Genomic DNA, 19,500 nt, shown 5'->3' on the forward strand with positions numbered 1-19,500 from the left:
AATTTTGAAAATTTCGCAATTTTCACATTTTGAATTTTTATTCTGTTAAACTAGAGAGTTATGTGACACAAAATAGTTAATAAATAACATTTCCCACATGTCTACTTTACATCAGCACAATTTTGGAAACAAATTTTTTTTTTGCTAGGAAGTTATAAGGGTTAAAATTTGACCAGTGATTTCTCATTTTTACAACAAAATTTACAAAACCATTTTTTTTAGGGACCACCTCACATTTGAAGTCAGTTTGAGCGTTCTATATGGCTGAAAATACCCCAAAGTGACACCATTCTAAAAACTGCACCCCTCAAGGTGCTCAAAACCACATTCAAGAAGTTTATTAACCCTTCAGGTGTTTCACAGCAGCAGAAGCAACATGGAAGTAAAAAATGAACATTTAACTTTTTAGTCACAAAAATGATCTTTTAGCGAAATTTTTTTTATTTTCCCAATGGTAAAAGGAGAAACTGGACCACGAACGTTGTTGTCCAATTTGTTCTGAGTACGCTGATACCTCATATCTGGGGGTTAACCACTGTTTGGGCGCACGGCAGGGCTCGGAAGGGAAGGAGCACCATTTGACTTTTTCAATGAAAAATTATCTCCATCGCTAGCAGACACCATGTCACGTTTGGAGAGCCCCTGTGTGCCTAAACATTGGAGCTCCCCCACAAGTGACCCCATTTTGGAAACTAAACCCCCCAAGGAACTTATCTAGAAGCATAGTGAGCACTTTAAACTCTCAGGTGCTTCACAAATTGATCCGTAAAAATGAAAAAGTACTTTTTTTTCACACAAAATTTCTTTTAGCCTCAATTTTTTCATTTTCACATGGGCAACAGGATAAAATGGATCGTAAAATTTGTTGGGCAATTTCTCCTGAGTACGCCGATACCTCATATGTGGGGGTAAACCACTGTTTGGGTGCACGGCAAGGCTCGGAAGGGGAGGCGTGCCATTTGACTTTTTGAATGGAAAATTAGCTCCAATCATTAGCGGACACCATGTCGCGTTTGGAGAGCCCCTGTGTGCCTAAACATTGGAGCTCCCCTACAAGTGACCCCATTTTGGAAACTAGACCCCCCAAGGAACTTATCTAGATGCATAGTGAGCACTTATAACCCCCAGGTGCTTTACAGAAGTTTATAACGCAGAGCCGTGAAAATAAAAAATAATTTTTCTTTCCTCAAAAATGATTTTTAGCCCAGAATTTTTTATTTTCCCAAGGGTAATAGGAGAAATTGGACCCCAAATGTTGTTGTCCAGTTTGTCCTGAGTACGATGATACCCCATATGTGGGGGTAAACCACTGTTTGGGCGCACCGCAGGGCTCGGAAGGGAAGGCACGCCATTTGGCTTTTTGATTGGAAAATTAGCTCCAATCATTAGCGGACACCATGTCGCGTTTGGAGAGCCCCTGTGTGCCTAAACATTAGAGCTCCCACACAAGTGACCCCATTTTGGAAACTAGACCTCCGAAGGAACTAATCTAGATGTGTTGTGAGCACTTTGAACCCCCAAGTGCTTCACAGAAGTTTATAACGCAGAGCCATGAAAATAAAAAATAATTTTTCTTTTCTCAAAAATGATTTTTTAGCCCACATTTTTTTATTTTCCCAAGGGTAACAGGAGAAATTGGACCCCAAAAGTTGTTGTCCAGTTTCTCCTGAGTACGCTGATACCCCATATGTGGGGGTAAACCACTGTTTTGGCACACGTCGGAGTTTGGAAGGGAAGTAGTGACGTTTTAAAATGCAGACTTTGATGGAGTGCTCTGCGGGCGTCAGGTTGCGTTTGCAGAGCCCCTGATGTGCTTAAACAGTAGGAACTCCCCACAAGTGACTCCATTTTGGAAACTAGACCCCCAAGGGAACTTATCTAGATGTGTGGTGAGCACTTTGAACCCCCAAGTGCTTCACAGAAGTTTATAACGCAGAGCCGTGAAATTAATAAATGTGTTTCCTTTCCTCAAAAATATTTTTTTAGCCCAGAATTTTTTATTTTTGCAAGGGTAACAGGAGAAATTTGACCCCAAAAGTTGTTTTCCAGTTTCTCCTGAGTACGCTGATACCCCATATGTGGGGGTAAACCACTGTTTGGGCACATGCCGGGGCTCGGAAGGGAAGTAGTGACGTTTTGAAATGCAGACTTTGATGGAATGGTCTGCGGGCATCATGTTACATTTGCAGAGCCCCTGATATGCCTAAACAGTAGAAACCCCCCACAAGTGACCCCATTTTGGAAACTAGACCCCCCAAGGAACTTATCTAGTTGTGTGGTGAGCACGTTCAACCCCCAAGTGCTTCACAGACGTTTACAATGCAGAGCCGTGAAAATAAAAAATCATTTTTCTTTCCTCAGAAAAGATGTTTTAGCAAGCAATTTTTTATTTTCACAAGGGTAACAGGAGAAATTGGACCCCAATATTTGTTTCCCAGTTTGTTGTGAGTACGCTGATACCCCATATGTGGGGGTAAACCACTGTTTGGGCACACGACAGGGCTCGGAAGGGAAGTAGTGACATTTGAAATGCAGACTTTGATGGAATGGTCTGCGGGCGTCACATTGCATTTGCAGAGCCCCTGATGTGCCTAAACAGTAGAAACCCCCCACAAGTGACCCCATTTTGGAAACTAGACCCCCCAAGGAACTTATCTAGATGTGTGGTGAGCACGATCAACCCCCAAGTGCTTCAAAGAAGTTTATAACGCAGAGCCGTGAAAATAAAAAATAATTGTTCTTTCCTCAAAAATTATGTTTTAGCAAGTAATTTTTTATTTTTGCAAGGGTATCAGGAGAAATTGGACCCCAACAGTTGTTGCCCAGTTTGTCCTGAGTACGCTGGTACCCCAAATGTGGGGGTAAACCACTGTTTGGGCGCATGTCGGGGCTTGGAAGGGAGGGAGCACTGTTATGGTTCTCAATGGCAAGAGAACATAGCCCAGCATACATAGGAACTAGCTCTTGGAAGGATGGAAACTTAAACTGACCATGAACTAAACCTGCCGCACAACTAACAGTAGCCGGGTAGCGTAGCCTGCGTTTTATCCCTAGACGCCCAGCGCCGGCCGGAGGACTAACTAATCCTGGCAGAGGAAAATATAGTCCTGGCTCACCTCTAGAGAAATTTCCCCGAAAGGCAGACAGAGGCCCCCACATATATTGGCGGTGATTTAAGATGAAAATGACAAACGTAGTATGAAAATAGGTTTAGCAAAATCGAGGTCCGCTTACTAGATAGCAGGAAGACAGAAAGGGTACTTTCATGGTCAGCTGAAAACCCTATCAATACACCATCCTGAAATTACTTTAAGACTCTAGTATTAACTCATAACATCAGAGTGGCAATTTCAGATCACAAGAGCTTTCCAGACACAGAAACGAAACTGCAGCTGTGAACTGGAACAAAATGCAAAAAACAAACAAGGACAAAAGTCCGACTTAGCTGGAAGTTGTCTGGTAGCAGGAACATGCACAGAAAGGCTTCTGATTACAATGTTGACCGGCATGGAAGTGACAGAGGAGCAAGGTTAAATAGCGACTCCCACATCCTGATGGGAACAGGTGAACAGAGGGGATAATGCACACAAGTTCAATTCCACCAGTGGCCACCGGGGGAGCCCAAAATCCAATTTCACAACAGAGCACCATTTGACTTTTTGAACGCAAGATTGGCTGGAATCAATGGTGGCGCCATGTTGCGTTTGGAGACCCCTGATGTGCCTAAACAGTGGAAACCCCTCAATTTTAACTTCAACACTAACCCCAACACACCCCTAATCCTAATCCCAACTGTAGCCATAACCCTAATCACAACCCTAACCCCAACACACCCCTAACCACAACCCTAACCCCAACACACCTGTAACCCTAATTCCAATCCTAATCCTAACCCTAATCCCAACCCTAACCCTAATCCCAACCCTAACCACAACTGTAACCCCAACACACCCCTAACCCTATCCGTAACCCTAAACACAAGCCTAATCTTAACCCTATTTCTAACCCTAGCCCTAATTCCAACCCTAACTCTAATTCCAACCCTAACTCTAAGGCTATGTGCTCACGTTGCGGATTCGTGTGAGATTTTTCCACACGATTTTTGAAAAATCTGCAGGTAAAAGGCACTGCGTTTTACCTGCGGATTTACAGCAGATTTCCAGTGTTTTTTTTGTGCGGATTTCACCTGCGGATTCCTATTGAGGAACAGGTGTAAAACGCTGCGGAATCTGCACAAAGAATTGACATGCTGCGGAAAATACAACGCAGCGTTTCTGCACGGAATTTTCCGCACCATGGTCACAGCGGATTTGGTTTTCCATAGGTGTACATGGTACTGTAAACCTGATGTAAAACTGCTACGAATTCGCAGCGGCCAATCCGCTGCGGATCTGCGGCCAATCCGCTGCGGATCCGCGGCCAATCCGCTGCGGATCCGCGGCCAATCCGCTGCGGATCCGCGGCCAATCCGCTGCGGATCCACAGCCAAATCCGCACTGTGTGCACATGCCATAACCCTAACCCTACCCCTAACCCTAACCCTAACCCTACCCCTAGTTCTAACCCTAGTTCTAACCCTAACCCTAGTGGAAAAAGAAAAAAAAATATTTTCTTTATTTTATTATTGTCCCTACCTATGGGGGTGATAAAGGGGGGGGTTTATTTATTATTTTTTTTTTATTTTGATCGCTGTGATAGAACCTACCACAGCGATCAAAATGTACTTTGTAATGAATCTGCCAGCCGGCAGATTCGGCGGGCGCACTGAGCATGCGCCCGCCATCTTGGAAGATGGCGGCGCCCAGGGAGAAGACGGACCGACTTCGGGAGGCTCGGTAAGTATGAGGGGGTGGTGGGGGGGTGGATCGGAGCACAGGGGGGGGGATCGGAGGACAGGGGAGCGGACAGGAGCACGGGGGAGCGGACAGGAGCACGGGGGAGCGGACAGGGGGACGGAGGGGGGTACCGGACAGAACGGAGGACTGGGGAGGAGATCGGGGGTGGTGGGGGGGGGCCAGAACATGATTTCCAGCCATGGCAGATGCTATTGCAGCATCGGCCATGGCTGGATTGCAATATTTCACCATTTTCATAGGTGAAATATTGCAAATTGCTCTGATTGGCTGTTGCACTTTCAACAGCCAATCAGAGCGATCGTAGCCACGTGGGGGCAAAGCCACCCCCCCTAGGCTGAAGTACAACTCCCCCTCTCCCTGCAGATCGGGTAAAATAGGAGTTAACCCTTTCACCCGATCTGCAGGGATGCGATCATTCCATGACGCCACATAGGCGTCATGGGTCGGGAAGGGGGTAGATATCCAGAAGGCGAAGGGATGACAGTCCCTATGCCAATCCCTATGGGGCTACCAATAGACTATCCCCAAAGCTCCTGCCCTTACAAGGGCAGTCCACAACTACCCCTATATATAGAAATGCCTTGCACTCTCCCTATTATTTCGTCCCAACGTGTTTCATCCAAGCCAAATCTTCAGGGGACGTGCTTGTATGCGGAGAAGGAGTGCCTATATACTAAGAAAAAGGGGACATAGCGTCCTGCCACCCTCTATGCTGTCCTTCAGAGAGTGGTAAAGGAATAGGGCTGATATTAAATAGGAACCGGGATGTGAAAAAAATCACATCTACCGACTTCCTATAGGGCGGACAGATTAACATGGCAGCTGTGAATAAATTAGATATTGTGGGAGACAGAATATGGGCGCTGTGACTGTGCTCTGTATGATGCATAATATAAGCGTATATAACGCCATAATGGCATGAGAATGCATGAGGTAGATAAAACTCACCATACAGATGATGTCACACGCCAGACTCCATGTGGGGTGCATGATTACAAAGACGATACAGGCACTTCCTGTCATGCGCACTGGAGCAGGAAGTTAACGCTGCCGGGCAACCAAAGTTGTAAACTAAGAAACACTAATGCCGGCAGTAAAGAGCACTGATCGCTCGAATCAAAGCGGTAAATGTTGAGCAGTAAATGCGTACCTCACATAATACAACATTAAAAACAGGCACCGTATAGAAGCTGACTGATACAGAGCAAAGCGCTAGCCGGAAGTGACCATAACCAAGCAACCCTGACATGACTGTACGTCATCGGGAGCAATGGAAACTATAGCGGTGATAGTATCAAAGAAAAACAGTGCTTAGAAGATCATAAGGGGGAATATACAGTCCTCAACACTACGCCGCATAATAAACGAGTGCCACATGGTCAGATGATTTATTCGAGTCAAGGCGCTAGCCGGAAATAGATATATCCAGGTAACCCGGACATGTATTACAACCTCAGTCAGGGAAAATACAACCCGCAGCGCTACGGCTAGAATCCGTAGGTACCTATAAAATATGAGACCCTGTGAAACATGCTCCCATAAATGTATCATGATAGAAAACAATATCTGTGACTGAAACAGCGTATTTAATGAAATACTGATAAAGATATATTATATATAAACCATGTAATAAGACTGCGCCCAATAACAGAATCGCTCTAGTAAGCAATATACATAAATCATTGTTGGTCCCATTACAAAGGATTGGTGACAATAATGAAGGATTTAGGCATAGTCAAATAATAAAGACTGTGTGATACCAAAAATGACCACAAAAAAGAGACGCCGGAGAATTACTCAGATAAAGCAACTGTAATTAATTTGGTCATTAAGGCAATGTGGACTCACGGTATTTAAATAAAAAATCCACTTGGCTTCTCGCTGCAACAGTAACTGGTCCCAGTCACCTCCCCGTAACGGTTTAGTCACCTTCTCAATGGCCACAAATCTCAAATGTTTTGGTTGACCATTATGCATCTGATTAACATGCCGAGAGATGTGGGTATCTCTCCTATGTTCCACATCACCAATGTGTTCTCCAACTCGTCGCTTAAACCCCCTAATGGTTTTCCCAATGTATTCAATGCCACAGGAACAGGAAGCCCTGTAAACAACCCCTCTGGTACGACAATTGATAAATTGTTTGATAGTGTAGCTCCTTCCTGTGACATTGCTTACAAAGCTATTCACAAAGTTATTACAAGCACGTCCCCTGAAGATTTGGCTTGGATGAAACGCGTTGGGACGAAATAATAGGGAGAGAGCAGGGCATTTCTATATATAGGGGTAGTTGTGGACTGCCTTTGTAAGGGCAGGAGCTTTGGGGATAGTCTATTGGTAGCCCCATAGGGATTGGCATAGGGACTGTCATCCCTTCGCCTTCTGGATATCTACTTAACAAGGGAATATCCGGTGCTCCGTTGCCCTTCATGTGGAATTGGTGAGACCGTTCCTTTATTATGCTTATTAGCATCAGCAGGCATTTCTTACAGTGTATGCCATAACTGTTTTATTGTTCTTAAATGTGACTGAGTGTATGGGAATTGTTGCTGCTGCACAAAAATAACGGTTTCACAGCCTTTTCATATACCTTACCTCCGTAATATGGATCTCATCAGCATTCAAGCAGTCGGGATCTTTTTAATCCTGTTAGGGGCTTATTAGTCTCCAAGGACCATTATACCCCATGATTGAGACTTTGCCCCAGTTTGTGTTTTTTCACTTGGGTGATTAGTTTTTTATGGTACTTTGTAGTATTAAAAGTTACATTTTATATTATCCCTTTATGCTTTATTACTGTATATATGCTTGCAGCATCAGTTAACGCAGTTACCTGTGCACTGAGTGGGCTGTGCGGATTAACACTTTGTTGGAGCTGTACTGGGTGTGAAGTTGAGGTGGAGGAAGAGGAGAAGGCGCCACTTGAAGCTGCGCTTGCTATCCACTTGAGCACATGCTCTTTCTGGGCCTCATCAACAAGGCATATAGCTGTACATCTGCCAAAGAAGGGTAATGGAGTAGCCCATCAAGTAACAGAAGTTGTGAGTTGTCTTTGCATAGGACGTGACATTGTTGGTTCACTAGTGCTTTCACAAACATTACCACCTAACCCACGTACACATTGGACACCAAGTTTAATCCCCCTTCCACCATGGCCTCTCTTTTTCCCAGTCACGTTGCTCAGATAGTGTGGTAGGAGCACAGTATTAGCAACAAAACATTTTTATCTCTTCAACAGCTCTGCAAACAGCTGAATTTCAGCAGCAGTAAATTACAAGGCGAGATATGGCGTGCTGAATCACGTTAGTCACAGAAGAAAAAATTTTTGAGTGTGGATGAGGCCTGTAAGACAAAGAAGATATGCTACAAACAATTTGAAAGTCAGATGTTCCCTACTGTATGATGTTAGTAGCAGAAGTATTTTTGGTGTCCTCTGGATTAGGCATCTATAACACACTAGATGCTACAAACAATTTGAAAGTCCGATGTCCCCTACTGTTTAACATTAGTAACAGAAGAATTTTTGGTGGACTCTGGATCAAGCCTCTGTAACACACAATGTTACAAGCAATTTTAAGGTGAGATGTCCCCTGCTGTATGACGTTAGTAACAGAAGAATTTTTTGGTGGCCTCTGGATCAAGCATCTGTAACACACGATGTTACAAGCAATTTTAAGGTGAGATGTCCCCTGCTGTATGACGTTAGTAACAGAAGAATTTTTTGGTGTCCTCTGGATTAGGCATCTATAACAAAGTAGATGTTACAAACAATTTGAAAGTCCGATGTCCCCTACTGTTTAACATTAGTAACAGAAGAATTTTTGGTGGACTCTGGATCAAGCCTCTGTAACACACGATGTTACAAGCAATTTTAAGGTGAGATGTCCCCTGCTGTATGATGTTAGTAACAGAAGACTTTTTTTGTGGCCTCTGGATCAAGCATCTGTAACACACAATGTTATAAGCAATTTTAAGGTGAGATGTCCCCTGCTGTATGACGTTAGTAACAGAAGAATTTTTTGGTGTCCTCTGGATTAGGCATCTATAACACAGTAGATGCTACAAACAATTTGAAAATCCGATGTCCCCTACTGTTTAACATTAGTAACAGAAGAATTTTTGGTGGATCTTGTTAGAGTCATATCCGGAGGTTCTCGGTCACCATTTCATTCTCGGGAAGCGGCGGTGGCATTGATAAGATGAGCGGTTGCAGAGTGTTTATAGGGAGGCTTAGTCCTCATGCTCGTGAAAGAGACGTGGAGAAGTTTTTCAAGGGATATGGACGTATCAGAGAGATTAACTTAAAAAGTGGATTTGGCTTTGTGGAATTTGAAGACCACAGAGATGCAGATGATGCTGTGTATGAACTGAATGGAAAGGAACTCTGTAATGAAAGAGTCACAATAGAACATGCCAGAAATCGAAGAGGAAGAGGAGGAGGCATGATGGGTGGCGGAGGACGTTATCCTATGCGCTTTGGCTATCGACAGTCAAACAGTGGCGGACCAAGGTATGGACCCCCAGTGCGCACCGAGCATAGAATTATTGTGGAAAACCTCTCCTCGCGGGTCAGCTGGCAGGATCTGAAAGACTTCATGAGAAAAGCTGGAGAGGTGACATATGTGGATGCCCACAGGAGTAACAGAAACGAAGGGGTTGTGGAGTTTGCATCCTACAGTGATATGAAGAGCGCTTTAGACAAGTTGGATGGCATGGAATTGAGCGGTCGCAAAATAAAACTGATTGAAGATCGCAAAAAACACAGAAGTAGATCCAAATCCCGCAGCTATTCCAGATCACGCAGCAAGTCCAAGTCCCGTGGATCTTCTAGGTCAGCAAGCAGATCTCGTTCTCCTAGCCGTACGCCTGAAAAGAAATACAGCCAGAAATCCAGCGGTGAACCCTCCCAGAGCTCCCTGTTCACCATGTTTCACTGTGTAGATGAGTGAAGCATGCCTGATGATATATTTTCTGACTTGTTTATAAATTAAATTAAGCTATGTACGTAGATTTATGGAGTCAATATGGTCATTGACATCACATACTGCCCTATTATTATCCTATTCTTTATAGCTTACATTGTTCTTGCCAGGAAAATGTAAGTATCAGTGAAAATATATGGAAACGAAATCATAAGCGGTGTAATAGCGCATGTTACATCAGTTAGGTGTCATTGTTACAGATTGAGGTCATTTATTTACAGCCAAAGCCTAGGTTTTGATTCGTCTCATTTTATTGGCTTCATTAGTAGTTGTGCGTGTGAAGGCTAAAACCTCTATTAATAATACAAAATGTAGAATTTCCAGCTTTGTTTAGATCTTTCTAAATTTCAAGGACCTTTTTTTTTGTTTTGTTTTCTCATTAGACTTTTGTAACTTTACATTTTTATTTCATTTGATGATTTGTTAAGCGATCTTGTTTGCTCTTGTGCTTAGAAACTAGGGAAAGTAGTTCAAAGCAAGTTTGTCCAATTTTGATCTGTTCTGTATTCCTATTTCTGCTTTTGGTTGATTAAACTTTGAAAACAAAAACAAAAAAACAAAAAAAAAAAAAGAAGAATTTTTGGTGGACTCTGGATCAAGCCTCTGTAACACACGATGTTACAAGCAATTTTAAGGTGAGATGTCCCCTGCTGTATGACGTTAGTAACAGAAAACATTTTTGGTGGTCTCTGGATCAGGCCTCTATGACACAATAGATGCTACAAACAGTTTGAAAGTTAGATGTCCCCTACTGTATGACGCTAGTGACAGAAAATTTTTTGGGAGGCCTCTGGAACAGGCATCTATAACACACTAGATGCTACAAACAATTTGAAAGTGAGATGTCCCCTACTGTATGACGTTAGTAAAAGAAGAATTTTTTGGTGGCCTCTGGATCAGGCCTTTATAACACACTAGATGCTACAAACAATTTGAAAGTCAGATGTCCCCTATTGCGTGACGTTTGTCACAGAAGAATTTTTTGGTATCCTCTGGATCGGGCCTCTATAACACAGTACAAGTATTTAGGTCATGGGATAGGCAAATAGAGGGAGAGGAAATTGGGGAGAAAATGCAAATAGGGTGAGTAGGTAGTTTGGAAGAACATTCTGAGTGAGGTTTGGAGGGACACACTGTTTAGGATCATGCATTCTTGACCTTTAATATACTAATATTCCAAAATATGAGAAATCATCTGACACATTATCCAAAAGGAAAACTTATAGATACAGACTTACTACATGGGTTGTGGAGTTGCCCTAAAGTACAAGAATTCTGTAAAGACATAAAACATATATTGGAAAATACGGGTGTTAAGAGTTTTCTTCTACAGCTCTGTCAAAAATTAAGAGACCACCACATCAAAACCCTGTCATTGGCAGCCCAATCTCCAGACCTGAACCCCATTGAAAACCTCTGGAATGTAATCAAGAGGATGTTGGATAGTCACAAGCCATCAAACAAAGAAGAATTTCTTAAATTTTTGCGCCAGAAGCAGTGTAAAAGACTGGTGGAAAGCATGCCAAGACACATGAAAGCTGTGATTAAAAATCATGGTTATTCCACAAAATATTGATTTCTGAACTCTTCCTGAGTTAAAACATTAGTATTTTTGCTTTTAAATGATTCTGAACTTGTTTTCTTTGCATTATTTGAGGTCTGAAAGCACAGGTTTTTTTTTATTTTGACCATTTTTCTTTGTCAGAAAAAAAATACAAACATCATTGCTTGGAAAATCGGAGACATGTTGTCAGAAATTTATAGAATAAAAGAACAATTTACATTTTACTCAACAATATACATATAAAGAGAAAAATCAGACAAACTGAACATTTTGCAGTGGTCTCTTAATTTTTGCCAGAGTTGTATATCTGAAACAGTTTATTTTCAATTACTGAAATATTCCATACAATCTGTTTAATAGCCAAAACATTGGTTTTCTGAATCTATTCCATGTTGGAAAGAGATAATAGGCCAAGTGAAGGCCATAGTTCATTTGGAAAGAATTGAAGCAGAATGTGATAATGAAAGATATGTAAAATTGCTTATGATGTAATAGAAAGAAGTGCAACAGCTAGGGGTTGCTTTGGTCAAGAGAATGATAGGGAAGAAGTGAACACTGGAAATAAAAATAGTATATCCTGCATGTCTGGGTGGAAGGAGGGTAGTTGGGGAATTATATGTTTTGTTTTTTTCTTTTTCCATTACTCTGGTATTCTTTCATTCTGAAAATGAAAGAAAGGAATCTAAATCTGAGAGTTTGTAAACTAAGTGTATATCATTTTATTGCATAATTATAGATGTTAAAAATCAATAAAAAGTATTATTAAAAAAACACAGACACACAGGAAAAAAATACTTTATTTGAATAAAAACTCCCACACTTCCTTGTTTACCTATTTATTAGTTAACCCCTTCATGACCCAGCCTATTTTGACCTTAATGACCTGGCCGTTTTTTGCAATTCTGACCAGTGTCCCTTTATGAGGTAATAACTCCAGAACGCTTCAACGGATCCTAGCGGTTCTGAGACTGTTTTTTCGTGACATATTGGGCTTCATGGTAGTTGTAAATTTAGGTCAATAATTTTTGCGTTTATTTGTGAAAGAAATGGAAATTTGGCAAAAATTTTGAAAATTTTCCAATTTTCAAATTTTGAATTTTTATTCTGTTAAACGAGAGAGTTATGTGACACAAGATAGTTAATAAATAAAATTACCCACATGTCTACTTTACATCAGCACAATTTTAGAAACAAAATTTTTTTTTGCTAGAAAGTTATAAGGGTTAAAATTTGACCAGCGATTTCTCATTTTTACAACGAAATTTACAAAACCATTTTTTTAGGGGCCACCTCACATTTGAAGTCAGTTTGAGGGGTCTATATGGCTGAAAATACCCAAAAGTGACACCATTCTAAAAACTGCACCCCTCAAGGTGCTCAAAACCACTTTCAACTTTTTAGTCACAAAAATGATCTTTTAGCAACAATTTTTTTATTTTCCCAAGGGTAAAAAGAGAAACTGGACCCCAAAAGTTATTGCACAATTTGTCCTGAGTATGCCGATACCCCATACGTTGAGGGGAACCACTGTTTGGGCGCACAACAGGGCTCGGAAGGGAAGGAGCGCCATTTGACTATTTCAATGAAAAATTGGTTCCAATCTTTAGCGGACACCATGTCGCGTTTGGAGAGCCCCTGTGTGCCTAAACATTGGAAGTCCCCCACCTGTGACCCCATTTTGGAAACTAGACCCCCCATGGAACTAATCTAGATGCGCGGTGACCACTTTAAACCCCCAAGTGCTTCACAGAAGTTTATAACGCAGAGCCGTGAGAATGAAAAATAATTTTTCTTTACTCAAAAATTATTTTTTAGCCCTCAATTTTTTATTTTCACAAAAGTAACAGGAGAAATTGGACCCCAATAGTTGTTGCCCAGATTGTCCTGAGTATGCTGATACCCCATATGTGGGGGTGAACCACTGTTTGGGCACACATCGGGGCTCGGAAGGGAAGTAGTGACGTTTTGGAATGCAGACTTTGATGGAATGGTCTGCGGGCATCATGTTACGTTTGCAGAGCCCCTGATGTGCCTAAACAGTAGAAACCCCCCACAAGTGACCCCATTTTGCAAACTAGACCCCCCAAGGAACTTATCTAGATATGTGGTGAGCACTTTGAACCCCCAAGTGCTTCACAGAAGTTTACAACGCAGAGCCGTGAAAATACAAAATCATTTTTCTTTCCTCAAAAATGATGTTTTAGCAAGCAATTTTTTATTTTCACAAGGGTAACAGAAGAAATTGGACCCCAATAGTTGTTGCACAGTTTGTCCTGAGTACACTGATACCCCATATGTGGGGGTAAAAAACTGTTTGGGCACACGTCGGGGCTTGGAAGGGAAGTAGTGACATTTTGAAATGCAGACTTTGATGGAGTGGTCTGCGGGCATCACGTTGCATTTGCAGAGCCCCTGATGTGACTAAACAGTAGAAACCCCCCACAAGTGACCCCATTTTACAAACTAGACCCCCCAAGGAACTTATCTAGATATGTGGTGAGCACTTTGAATGCCCAAGTGCTTCACAGAAGTTTACAACGCAGAGCCGTGAAAAGAAAAAATAATTTTTCATTCCTCTAAAATTATGTTTTAGCAAGCAATTTTTTATTTTCGCAAGGGTAACAGGAGAAATTGGACCCCAATAATTGTTGCCCAGTTTGTCCCGAGTATGCTGGTACCCCATATGTGGGGATAAACCACTGTTTGGGCGCACGTCGGAGCTCGGAAGGGAGGGAGCACCATTTGACTTTTTTAACCCAAGATTGGCTGGAATCAATGGTGGCGCCATGTTGCGTTTGGAGACCCCTGATGTGCCTAAACAGTGGAAACCCCTCAATTCTAACTCCAACACTAACCCCAACACACCCCTAACCCTAATCCCAACTCTAGATATAACCCTAACCCCAACACACCCCTAACCCCAACACACCCCTAACCCCAACACACCCCTAACCCTAATCCCAACCCTAACCCTAATCCCAACCCTAACCACAACCCTAACCCCAACACACCCCTAACCATAACCCTAACCACAAGCCTAATCTTAACCCTATTTCCAACCCTAGCCCTAATTCCAACCCTAACTCTTATTCTAACCCTAAGGCTATGTGCCCACATTGCGGATTTGTGTGAGATTTTTCCGCACCATTTTTGACAAATCCGCAGGTAAAAGGCACTGCGTTTTACCTGCAGATTTACCGCGGATTTCCAGTGTTTTTTGTGCGGATTTCACCTGCGGATTCCTATTGAAGAACAGGTGTAAAACGGAATCCGCACAAATAATTGATATGCTGCGGAAAATACAACACAGCGTTTCCGCGTGGTATTTTCCGCACCATGGGCACAGCGGATTTGGTTTTCCATAGGTTTACATGGAGCTGTAGACCTGATGGAAAACTGCTACGAATGCGCAGCGGCCAATCCGCTGTGGATCCGCAGCCAAATCCGCGCCATGTGTGCACATAGCCTAATCTAACCCTAACTCTATTTCTAAACCTAATTCTAACCCTAGCCCTAACGCTAGCCCTAACCCTAGCCCTAGCCCTAACCCTAGCCCTAACCCTAGCCCTAACCCTAACCCTAACCCTATTGGGGGAAGAAAAAAATATATATTTTCTTTATTTTATTATTATCTCTACCTATGGGGGTGATAAAGGGGGGTTCATTTACTATTTTTTTATTTTGATCACTGTGATAGGTCTTATCACAGTGATCAAAATGTACCTGGAACGAGATTCGGCGGGCGCACTGCGCATGTGCCCGCCATTTTGGAAGATGGCGGCGCCCAAGAAGAAGATGGACGGACACCGCGAGGCTCGGTAAGTATGAGGGGGGGAGATCGGAGCATGGGGGATTGGAGCATGGGGGGTGAATCGGAGCACGGGGGAGCGGACAGGAGGACGGGGGAGCGGACAGGAGGACGGAGGGGAGCGGACCGCAGTACGGGGCAGAAAGGAGGACTGGGGAGGAGATCGGGGTGGCGGTGGGGGGGGCAGATCAGGGTTTCTGATGGTAATCTATTAGTGAAATGTCCCACAACGCCCATTGTATCCTATCCAGTTACATTGTGAGAAAATTCTCGGAACAAGACTACATAGTTGTGAGAAATTATACTCCTGCCTGTTACTGACAGTGAGTATCCCTATTGAGCCTCGATCTCAGAAAGTTCTCAGAATGAGTCTCAATAGGGTTACTTTTGGCTGCAGGCTGATAGTTTTAGGTTTTGGAGGGCCAAGTATCCTTGGCCTTCCCAACCTGATAATAACAGCCCCCAGCTTCTGCTTTACCTTAGCTGGTTACAAATAATGGGAGGGACCCCACATCGTTTTTTTTTTCATTATTTAAATAATGAAAAAAAAACGTGGGGTCCCATCTTTTTTTGATAACCAGCCTAGTTACAACAGACAGGCTGCAGCCTCCAGCTGTCTGGTTTACCTGCACTTGTTATCAAAACTAGTGGAGATCTCATGTCTTTTTATTTATTTTTTTAACATGCTGCGCCGGCTCATCACAGCCATGGAAATACTTGACATGGCTGTGATGTGGCCAGAAGAGTCCACTTTTTTAGGCTCCTGAACACAAACCGTAACATGGACGTCCATGAGAGATCAGTGTTCGGAGTCCATGCACAGACACTAGGTGTCCGGTACTCACCCCGAACTTTAACATTCGGGTTTGTCCATTTCTAGATACTAGTCATATAATTGTCAGAAATAATGCTATTTCTAATGTATGCAAACATGACAGATTATTCCCAAAAAGTTATCTTAAAAGGAACATATCATCAGCTTTGTAGGTGTAATAATTAGTAATGAGTGAATAGTGAAATATTCGGATTCGAGAAAATTGGCACGAATAATTTTGAATATCCATGTATTTATACTGAATAACAAATCAAATGCAAGTCAATGGGAAAAGTGAATATTTTTCTACTGGATCTAACAAACAGGTCTGGGGGCATGAGAAAAAAGCTGAAATGGATGAGAAAGAGCTAAGACTAAATGGGAAAAACATGGAGAACATGCCTGCATGCCTTTCTGACTCACATATGGTATCTGGGAATAATGTTGTCAGCTTATTGCACCGGTTTTTACGGATTTATAAAAAGACCTACCAAACCAAACCTAATTTTTATTTAAAGGAAAAAATGCTAAGAAACATTTGTCCTTCATAATTACATGTATACAACATAACAAAAAAAAATACTTCCACTTTAGCATATGTTTACACAAAGCGTTTTGGCGTTAGTTTTTCCTTTAACATTTGTGAGGGCTCTCACTCCTACATTTGGGAGTTCCCTCTCTCATTCCAAATTCTTTGCTAGATAGTGGAATACATATTCCCCATCCCTTTACAACACCAGATAAAACATGCCCATTTGAATTTTTGGCTTCGCCCGCCACCACCACCATGTCCACAGCCATGTCATTATTCGGCCCTTGCTTCAAATTTTAAGAGGGCCAACAGGCGCCGTGAAACTTGAGTTTTGTGAGATTCACAGTTCATTTTGGCCACTGGATCCCAATGGAGCCACTGTCCTAGTGGGTGCAGAAGCTGTAAGGTGAATATAATACAGGAGTTGGGGAGCTGTACGATCAATGTCAGTCAGTAGTGTAGCTACCAGGGGGGCAGAGGGTGCGGGTGCCCCGGGCTAGGTGCTCTGAGGGGGCCCACCCGGAGCTACGCTACTGTAACTGTATCGGCGATACAGTTGCCTTCTGCGGCAGAGCAGGGAGAATCTGAGTGAACTAAGAGCATTCATAGGGCTAGCCAGATACTACCGCGGGTTCGTAATGACTTTGCCAAGATTGCAGTACCACTCAATGAGTTGTTGCTGAGCATGGCTGGGGGTGCCAAACGTCAACCCATTCAATGTGGCCCATTATACAACACAATGGAAAATAGCAGAGATCTGCTGCATGTACTTGCAATGATGATAACACTCAGGTGCCTGCCTTTTACTCTCCCTCCTACTAAATCTCTCCCTATGCTATCTCCACCTAACAAAGAACTAATCTTCACAATCTTCAGCTCTTAAACGAGCTTTTTAGAATGAATAACTCTCCCTATACACTCTCCCTACTCTCACACTACACTCTCCCTACGCTGTTTCCAGCTGCAATGTGCTCAAGATGGCACCATTAAATATCCCCTATGATGCTGGAAGACCAGCCAATTGATTATTGATGATTAGCAAGCCAGCCCAAACATGTTCATTGGCTGCAAATAAAGCACCAAACATGCTGGCCGGGACACTCGAATATGCCAAGGCAAAAACCAAATTACTCACAGAGTAACAGCTGAGCAGAGTAGTGCCGGATATTTTCGCTAGTAATAATATTAATATTACCAAATATCTCCAATTAGTATAGTTCTTCTGATCTACTGTGTCGCTTACCCCACGTGTATTTCAGTAGCTTAGGTATCCATGGTTACAACCAACAGCAACTAACAAGCTGTCTCTAAATGAGTGGTAATAACTTTGGATACCTAAGCTACTGCAATGCCCTGCACATGGAGTAAGCAACATAGTGAATCATAAGAACTATACTACATTTCTAATTGGAGGTATTTGCTAATATTATTATACCTACTACATATACATATTATGACAGGATCTTGTTGATGGGAATACCCTTTTAAATACTAAATACAATCATGTTTTTATCAAACCTGCCCCTTTTGCTGTTTTTCAGCAAATGATCTTTACATGTAATGTGGCTGTCTACATTTAGGGACATTTGTTCTTACTTAAATGCATGCTTATTTGGCTAAAAATACATTTTTGGAATTGAGTTCCATTAAAAGCTTTGCACTACTTGCCTTCCATAGCCTCTGAGTTGTATTGTCTATCGCTGATTGAAGAATGGTTTAACTGAGAATGCATCAGTGAGCTCCTGTTGATGGTACAGTGGGAGAATTTCTAACTATTTGAAACTGTCTTTTTTAGGTCTTCTCAGATGATTTATGAACATGGACCACATTAAAGTTGAATGAGCAGGGAAATAAGGAGCCTGTAAATGCAAAACACTGCAAATTCTTTATTGAATCTCAATTGCAAAAATTATTTTTAGCCCAAACACAGGCATTTAATGAAAAAGAAAAAATGTCATGCTTATGAGTTCCCTCCAGTCGGTGGAGGAGTGGGAGGGAGCTCCATCAGCATGGCAGAATCATAGCTGCAATACAGGCTCCCAGCTATTATAAGTGCTCATGCTGGGAGGATGTGAATCTTTGTGTACTGGGCGAGCGCACAGCGACCACTCTGTGACTCTGCAGTGTCGGGAGGATGTTAGTTACTGTGTTCTAAGCTTAATTGCAACTATGGCTCTGGCCATGCTGATGCAATACCCTTATCACTCAGTCTAACTGATTAGCATAACATTTAAAGATTAAATGCTTGAAAAAATAAAAAAACACCTTTCTGACAAATACAATTTTATTTAGTATTTAATAACCTGCAGTCACAAGGCACCAGCTTGATAGGCAAAAAGGTAATGACAAGTTCCATTTAAATGACATAAGACATACTGGTAAGTGGTGGGTGTAGAAGTATGGAGCAGGCTCACGAGCTGAGCCTACATCATACCCGGCTGACGCTAGCTAAAAAAGAAACACCAGAAAAACAAAAACATATTTTTTTTTACTATTTCATCCCATGTCCCATTTTCAGCACTTTATATGGTAAAATGAATGGTTTAATTGAAAATTTTAACTCGTTCAGCAAAACATTAAGCTCTTATGTCAATTGAGAAGTAAAAAAACATTAACTCTGAGGAAAAAGGGGAGAACAACACAGCAACGGCGATAATCGGATCTTTTAAACATTTTAATACATTAATCTCAAGTTTCCTAACATAAAGCAAAGTGCAGGATGTCAGAAAGGTAAAATATTTTGTTATACATATTCCAGAACTGAATAATTCATAAAATTCATAGTTGATTGTACTTTTTAACAGGAAACAGGATATGTTAGTTTAAAAGACCATATCAGTATAAATGCATTTCTTATCCATACTTTTTATGACAGCAAAAATGAATAATGCATAAAACTTAACTTCCAAAAACATAAAAGTAAAACCAGTATTGAAGCATTCTT

The 19,500-nt window shown here is 42.0% G+C and overlaps 1 pseudogene; it reads left to right on the forward strand.

Moving 5' to 3' along the window:
- The first annotated feature begins 8,993 nt into the window (after positions 1–8,993).
- On the forward strand, positions 8,994–9,805 carry LOC143803681 (serine/arginine-rich splicing factor 5 pseudogene; annotated as a pseudogene).
- The last annotated feature ends 9,695 nt before the right edge of the window (positions 9,806–19,500 follow it).

Source organism: Ranitomeya variabilis, chromosome 2 (genome assembly GCF_051348905.1).
Source record: "Ranitomeya variabilis isolate aRanVar5 chromosome 2, aRanVar5.hap1, whole genome shotgun sequence".
NCBI classification, from domain to species: Eukaryota; Metazoa; Chordata; class Amphibia; order Anura; family Dendrobatidae; genus Ranitomeya; species Ranitomeya variabilis.